The sequence below is a fragment of the Camellia sinensis genome, chromosome 14 (assembly GCF_055761805.1).
Source record: "Camellia sinensis isolate YWXY chromosome 14, ASM5576180v1, whole genome shotgun sequence".
NCBI lineage: Eukaryota > Viridiplantae > Streptophyta > Magnoliopsida > Ericales > Theaceae > Camellia > Camellia sinensis.
This window is the reverse complement of record NC_138974.1, coordinates 126,509,962-126,518,428: the sequence shown is the minus strand read 5'-3', so window position 1 is coordinate 126,518,428 and position 8,467 is coordinate 126,509,962. Positions and strand designations below refer to the sequence as shown.

The window sequence follows — 8,467 nt, the reverse complement described above, 5'->3', positions numbered from 1 at the left end:
CAACAAAAAAGGCCTTTCGTGATAGATTGATTTTGTCTCCAAACATCAAATTTTCGTCACTATAGTGATTTGTGACAAAAAAAATTTGTTACTCCGTTTGTTGCCTATGCATTGTCGCTGAAAGTACCTAGTGACGAAAAATAGTTTCGTTGCCTATTTTTCATTTTTGGCAACGAAATTTTTCATCTCCAAATGTTGCATTTTTTGTTTCCAAATGTTGCATTTTTGTTCTCTATAACATCAATTTCGTCACTAAAATTAGATAATATTTTATTTTAATTGTTTCTTATGACAAAATATTTCACGACCAAATAGATTTTAGTGATGAAAGTTTTTCTCACCAATGATATAGATTAAGGTGACAAAGAAATTCATCACTAAAATGAACAAAAAAAAATTCTTCAATAACAAAAAATATTTTGTCACCAAATATTTCAATTTAGCGATGAAATATTCTACAAATGTGACGAAATTATTTGTTTGGTACTATATCATTAGTGACAAAATTATTCGTCATGTTTTTTGAAAACTAATAGGGACATTTTTTATTTTGTCACTAATAATAATTAAAAAAAAATTAAATGGGGTTACTATTTTCAAATTAAAATTTTTCTTTTCACTAAAAATTTCCTGTGCATTTCAATAACCTGTTCAATAAAATATCTATTACAAATCAATACAAAAATCTACTCATTTTCATAAATATCACAATCGAATTTCAGCACTATCCATAAAAATACAATATCAACTGCATGTGGATTACCAAACATGTCTCCTAATATCTACAAAAAACATGTCTACTAATATCCACAAAAATAGAATATCAACCTCATGTGGATTACCAAACATGTTTCCTAATATCCACAAAAAAACATATCTACTAATGTCAACAAAAATATAATATCAAGTGCGAATTGCCAAACATGTCCTATAATACCAACAAAAATATACAATTTACAACGCAACCAAAATACATGTAAGGTAATATGAATAAAAACACAAAATGAGCTTGCTTTTGCTCTCCAAATTACCAAACATGTCCATATCCAATCTCGAATCTGCAAAAAAACGAAACACAAAAAAAATAAAAAAAATTGCAAGTTAGACAATTATTATCATACCAATTAAATATACAATTTCACATGCATTTTTCGACTTAATTTTCAAATCGGGAGTCTCGTGCTAGTTTCGTAAGTTTTCACAACTTACATTGGTCCCTCCCGAGATGTTTGAGGTGTTCCCTGGGCCTTCCCATGCCTGTTAAACGATTTTGGCCCCCGATGGCCTCTTCACAAGCTGAAGTGTTGAAAAAAATCATTTTTGGACTTAGTTTTCAAATCGGGAGTCACGTGCTAGTTCTGTAAGTTTACATAAGTTACAACAGTTGCTTCCAAGGTGATTGAGGTGTTCCCCAGGCCTTCTTGTGGTTGTTAAACGATTTTGGTCCCCGATGGCCTATTTTCAAGCTTAAGACTTGGAAAAAGTGCCTTTTTTGAGTTCGTTTTCAAACCTGGAGTCCTGTCTAGTTCCGTAAGTTTCCACAGCTTACATTGGTCCCTCCCGAGGTGTTTGAGGTGTTCCTTAGGCTGTCTCGTGGCTGTTACATGATTTTGGCCTCTGATGGCCAATTTTAAGCTTTAGTGTGAAAAAGTGCATTTTTGGACTTAGTTTTCAAACCAGGAGTCCCGTGCTAGTTCCATAAGTTTTCACAACTTAAATTACTCCCTCCCGAGGTGTTTGAGGTGTTCCTCGAGCCGTCTCATGGCAATTACACAATTTTGGCCTCCGATGGCCTATCTTCAAGCTTAAGTGTGAAAAGTGCATTTTTCGACTTAGTTTTCAAACCGGGAGTCATGTGCTAGTTTCGTATGTTTTCACAACTTACCTTCATCCCTTAAGAAGTGTTTGAGGTGTTCCCCAAGCCGTCTCATGGCTGTTGTACGATTTTGGCCCCCAATGACCTATTTCAAGCTTAAGTGTGAAAAAAGTGTCTTCTTTTACTTAGTTTTCAAACCGGAAGTCTCGTGCTAGTTCTACAAGTTTTAGAAACTTACGTTCATCCCTCCTGAGGTGTTTGAGGTGTTGCATTGGCCGTCTCATGGCTGTTGCACGATTTTGGCCCCCGGTGGCCTATTTTCAAGCTTAAGTGTGAAAAAAGTTTCTTTTTCGACTTAGTTTTCAAACCGGAAGTCCCATGCTAGTTCCATAAGCTTCCACAACTTAAATTGGTCCCTCCTGAGGTGTTTGAGGTGTTCCATAGGCAGTCTCATGGCTATTGCACCCCCGATGGCCAACTTTCAAGTTTTAGTGTGAAAAAAGTGTCTTTTTCGACTTAGTTTTCAAACCAGAAGTCCCGTGCTAGTTCCGTAAGTTTTCACAACTTACGTTGGTCCCTCCCGAGGTGTTTGAGGTGTTTCCTAGGCAGTCTCGTGGCTATTGCACGATTTTGGCCCCCCGATGGCCTATTTTCAAGCTCAAATGTAAAAAAAAGTATCTTTTTTGACTAGTTTCAAACCGGAAGTCCCATACTAGTTTCATAAGTTTTCACAACTTATGTTGGTCCCTACCGAGGTGTTTGAGGTGTTTTTCGGGCCTTCTCATAACTGTTACACGATTTTGGCCTTCGATTGCCTATTTTCAAGCTTAAGTGTGAAAAAGTGAATTTTTGGACTTAGTTTTCAAAATAGGAGTCCCATGCTAGTTCCGTAAGGTTCCGCAACTTACATTGGTGCCTCCCAAGGTGTTTGAGGTGTTTCTCGGGCCGTCTCGTGGCTGTTACATGATTTTGGCCTCCGATAGCCTATTTTCAAGCTTAAGTGTGAAAAAGTGCATTTTACGACGCAATTTTAAAACTAGGAGTCTCGTGCTAGTTCCGTATGTTTTCACAAATTATATCGGTCCCTCCTGAGGTGTTTGAGGTGTTCCCCGGGAAATCTCATGGCTTCTACATGATTTTGGCCTCCGATGGCCTATTTTCAAGCTTAGGTGTGAAAAAGTGTATTTTTCGACTTAGTTTTCAAATTGGGGTCCCGTGCTTGTTCTGTAAGTTTTTACAACTTAAATTGGTCCCTCTTGAGGGTTTGAGGTGTTCCTCGAGCCACCTCGTGGCTATTGCACGATTTTGGCCTCCGATGGCCTATTAACATGCTTAAGTGTGGAAAAAGTGTCTTTTTCGACTTAGTTTTCAAACCAGAAGTCCCGTGCTGGTTCCGTAAGTTTTCACAACTTACATTGCTCCCTCATGAGGTATTTGAGGTGTTCCCCAGATCGTCTCATGGCTGTTATACGATTTTGGCCTTCGATGGCCTATTTTTCAAGCTTAAGTATGAAAAAGTACATTTTTTGACTTAGTTTTGGAACCGAGAGTCCCGTGCTAGTTCCGTAAGTTTCTAAAACTTACACTGGTTCCTCCTAAGGTGTTTGAGGTGTTCCACAAGCCGTCTCCTAACTTTTGCACGATTTTGGCCCCGGATGGCCTATTTTCAAGCTTAAATGTAAAAAAGTACATTTTTTAACTTAATTTTCAAACCGGAAGTCCTGTGCTAGTTCCGTAAGTTTTCAAAACTTACGTTGGTCCTTCCCAAGGTGTTTAAGGTGTTGCCCGGGCCGTCTCATGGTTGTTGTACGATTTTGGCCCTCGATGGCCTATTCTCAAGCTTAAGTGCGAAAAAAGTGCCTTTTCGACTTAGTTTTCAAATCGGAAGTCCTGTGCTAGTTTCGTAAGTTTCCACAACTTACATTGGTCCCTCTCGAGGTGTTTGAGGTGTTCCACAAGCCATCTCGTGGCTGTTGCACAATTTTGGCACCAGATGGCCTATTTTCAAGCTTAAGTGTGACCGTCCAATCATCGGAAGGTGGCGGAAGGAAACATGCAGTGACCGTCCAATCACCAAAATGTGGCTGGAGCTTGAAAGCTGTTGTTGGTGGTAGCTAGAGGTGGTGGAGGAGGGAAAAAGATTAAAAGCTTGTTTGAAAACAGGCGAAAACATCTTCTTTTTTTTAAGTTTCGAAAAAAAAAATGGAATCAATTCCATTTTTTTTGAAAACAAAAATAGTATACCAAACAAGTTTTTGTTTCTAGTTTCCAAAAAAAAATGAAAACAAAAACAAAGGTAGATAACAAAAATGTTACCAAATGAGTTGTACTTGTGACTAGACCTAAATTTTTTCCAGTTAAAAAAAAAAAAAAAAAAAAAGAACCTAGGCTTATATTATGCATGATAGGGATAGAGAGGCGGGAAAAAAAGTGCAAAAACGAAATTGATTAGGCTATACATACAATTTTTCCAGAAAACACCTGCTTTAATTCAACTTTGGCTAATGTTAAGTACCCAGCATCTTTCCCTGCCTAATCGCATTGCAGCAAGAAATAAGTGTATGAGAGGACAATAAGACCAAAAAATAGATAAGAGAACTGAACCGTGAAGTGGACTGAAATTTCTTTTATCAATTTGTAAAGTGCCACCTTCATGAATCTAAGATATTACTTCTATTGTAGAAAACCACATAAGCATCTAGTTTCAACATATTGTCAACACTTCGAAGAAACATATGTGACTCATAATATGGGAGAAGATAGTATTTCCTTCATCTTCATTTCTTAGAGTTGAAAATAAAAGGGTCATGACATAGTTTGGTCCAGAATCTATGAGAAATAATACTTGTAATTATCAAAGGGACAAATAATATACAAATGTATCATCCAACATAATAAATTACCTTTTCTTGGGTAAGTAAGAAAGCAGCAACTCTGACAGTACAACCTGCATAGAAAACCAGGCTGCCATCTGAAGTTGACAATGAAATCAAAAGAATGAGAAGAAGGACATCAGATCAATTCTCATCCGGCAATACGAGGCGATCTTGACCTTCCACTAGCTTTGTAGATCGAATCACATCCCCGGTTTTTATCTCAGGTAGAATTTCTCTCCCAACAGTTGTGTATCTATACATAGCACCAAAAAAATGCAATAGCACCAAAAAAATGCAATTAACTTTACCTGACCAAACCAAATCAAAATTTAAAACTAAAAAGGTAAAATAATACACAAAAGGGACTCATCAATTTTCATGTCACCAACTAATAAAAAATTATAAATAAATTTTGATAGAAATCATAGAATACTTCAATAATTTACTCCATAAATAAACTACTCTCATTCACATGGGAATAGATCTCACAATATCACAGTATTTATGAAGTAATCTATTACAGGTCAATATCCATTTTTATTATATATATGCATATATACTGGGCTTGGGCTTTGATATTTACAATAAATTATTTCCTATTTTTTCTGTTATAAATATATATATTTTTTTAGTTAGTCTAAAAATTGTATAAAGTTGTCCAAAAAATATGAGTCTAATGCCACATGATTTTTTGATTTTATAAAAATCATAAAATATGTTGGGTTAGTTCATAATAGCAAAGCTTTGGGCCGTAAGTGGATTTTGATAAATTGATTCATCCAACTTATCCACTCTCAGTTTGTTCATGTAAGGGATATATGTTTTCACTCAATAAAGTGGGTGAAATATGGGTTTCCAGTCTATAGTAGGTCTCGAGTGGTAGAATAATGAGATTTTATGATTTTTTTGGTAACTAGTTCTTTAATTATTTTTGTGTCCCTGTTTTGGTTATTGACATAAATATAAATACTTATGTGGAAGCATGCTATTGTCCATCACTTCACTCCGAACCATCATTTGGTCTTTATGAAATTTAAGATATTGAAGGAATTTTCTGACAAAACTTACCTACCAGTAAGGATTTTTAGTCTGGGATTTTTCAATACAACCAGCCATCTGATGGGGTAAAATAGTTATTATATCATTATAAAGAAATATGGGATTGTTTGAAGTTTCGGATATTGTACCTCAGAGGAGTTTGAAAATGTGAACCTCAGAGGGTTCCTTCTACGCTAAATGCATGTGAAAAGATGACTATCCTGCTCTTCTGCAAGTTGCTTCAAATCCCTTACAAACATCACTCTTTCTATCACTGTTTTCTACCCAAAACCCATAAATGCTTTAGCTTTAAGAAGCTATTTTTCTACCACCCCACAGTTCCATTACAAAATCCAAAGTTCCAACAAAGAGGGAATATTAGATGGGGGAAGCAGTCTTGTAATTAGTTCTAATCTATTTCCTATGGCCATTGATGCCCCTTGCAAAAATGCTCTAGAACTGGAATCGACCCTACCTTAGACCTGAATGAGCTTCAAGTTGTATTCTTATCTTTTGCAATTCATCAATAAATAAAAAAATGTATAGGCAAAGAAAGAAAGGAAAATGAGAAACTGATAAAAGGGATAGAAACTGTGTTAAAATAACATGATTTCAATGCAAAGATCAGAACTTAGACCTGAACTAGAATTTTACTATATATCCTAGTGAGAGACTATTTGTTCCAAGTTTAAAAGTTTATCAACTTAAGGTTTGCAGAATAATGGAAAAAGGAAACAAAAGCAGTGGAATGACGTGTCATAGGGTGGGGAAATTGTTTTATAACATAGGGATGTTTTTCATCAAGTTGTAGACCTTTGGGCACATTTTATTTTAGACTCTAAAAGCCACTACATTGTCAAATCGTTAGAATTTTTATGCATCTTCAACAATGTTCTACTTGACTAAAATAGATGGGAAAGAAAGATTCCAAATTGTGTTTTTGGTGAAATTCTTGTGCAATGGAGGTAGCTGATAAAAGAAAAATAGATTAAAAAATCTTATAAGATCGAGTTACAATTAGTGTGTATTGTCTCTCATTTTTTAGTTTTCTTACTGTGTATCTATGTGTGTTCTTGGCATCAATGATCAGTTTCTTCAAAACTGACCCACTGTTTCTTAAAGTTGATCCATTGCCCACTATCCAAAGGCAATACCTATAGAAAGGAAGCAATAATGCCTTTTACTTGCAACACCGTGAACAATCAACTAAATAGACTCAAACATGGTATTTTTTGGCACACACAAGAATACCTTGCTCTAGTAGGAGCCACATTGACTCTTTGACCTATAGCCCCATTCCCGTTATTTATGATAGTTGAAATAATTATCACATCCTCATCATCGCCTAGAAACCCATCAACTGAGCGAACACTCACAAAGAAGTCACTCTTTGCATCTGTACTGTATGTTGTTTCAAGTTTCTCTTGAATTGCAATAACCTAAGCATTGTATGGTGATATCACACAAATGCTTACCCTCTATTTTAAGGCAATGGATTCTATAATGGGAAAAATAAATAGTCAGTTCTGCAATTCAATGGTCAAATAACAGAACAGTTAGGGGAAATGTCTTTGTTTGCTATTTCTTTGATTTTTTGCCAAAATCAAACTAAACTAACCCAAAAAGCCAAAGGCAGGCTCATTTTATAACTGAAACCATATAATGAAACACCTATATTCAAAATTTCTATAGTTTGATTGACTTTTCCTGCATTTTCTTGGCACCTAAACAGAAATAAGTATCAATATAAAGTGAGGAAATCTTCTTACCTCTATCTTATGGCAACTTTGAGTAAGAAAATCTCAATGACCATAAGCAACTCAGCCCAATAATCAAAAGTACAACAGTGTTTCTATGAAGAATAAGAGGAGAATAAGAGAAGAGAAGAGAAGAGAAGAGAAGAAAAAAAGAGAAGAGAAAAATATACCTTAGTTGTCGCCATCGCTCGCTGATCGCTACCACTACTGCCGCTAGCCCATCGCCTCCATCCCAAATTAGAACTACATCATCAGCAACTATCACTAATTAATTTCTACACAGCAACGTACATTTATGGAAAAATTTAGGGTTAGAAATTGGGGACAACCAGAGAGAGAGAAAGAGAGACAGCAACCAAGTTAGGGTTAGAGTTTAACCAAGTGACCAAGTCGCATGCAGCAAAGCATCCAACAAATTAGGGTTCAAATTGCGGAAAAACGAGTTACAAAAGTGAGAGTCGAGAAGGGGGATAGCGAGATAGAGAAGAGAGGAGACAGTGGTCAAAAAAAGCAAGAAAATGGCATGGGGAGAGAGAATAAGGCAAAAACAGGAAGGAAGTGAGAGAGAGAGAGAGAGAGAGAGAGAGAGAGAGAGAGAGAGAGATACTTGTTGTAGCGAGTGCCGGCAAGCGACGTGCGGGTTAGCCGGTGCGACAGAGATGGGTGGACGGTGTGACGGAGATGGATGGGTGAGGGAGTAACAAAGATATAGAAAGTAAAATAGATACATCTAAACAGAGAGATATATATCTCTTAGTTCGGTTTTATTTTTTTATTGATTTGAAGTATTTGGTGACGGAATTTAGTTTTCCTCTCTGAAACTAATATATTTCGAGATGAAATTATTTCCTCTCTAAAATTTTTTATAATGGTGACGAAAAATTGTCTCCAAGATGGTGCCAAAGCTTCTGCCAAATTTTTCAAGGGCGGGAAATTATTTTGTGACCAGAAATAATATTTAGAGACAAATAAAATTTTTG

At 36.1% G+C, this 8,467-nt stretch overlaps 1 long non-coding RNA gene across 3 annotated transcripts; it reads right to left on the bottom strand.

Annotated features, from left to right (window-relative positions):
* Positions 1 to 881: 881 nt before the first annotated feature.
* LOC114286513 (uncharacterized) lies at positions 882 to 8,241 on the bottom strand. 3 transcript variants are annotated; one of them, XR_014349955.1, is made up of 4 exons: positions 8,095 to 8,220; positions 7,658 to 7,730; positions 4,720 to 4,945; positions 882 to 1,058 (listed from the first exon to the last, which is right to left on the bottom strand). It is a non-coding gene; the product is annotated as an uncharacterized LOC114286513 (long non-coding RNA). The 3 variants fall into 3 exon arrangements; XR_014349956.1 differs by lacking the exon at positions 882 to 1,058 and adding an exon at positions 1,078 to 4,348; XR_014349954.1 differs by lacking the exon at positions 882 to 1,058 and having other exon boundaries at positions 4,647 to 4,945; positions 8,095 to 8,241.
* Between the last annotated feature and the right edge of the window lie 226 nt (positions 8,242 to 8,467).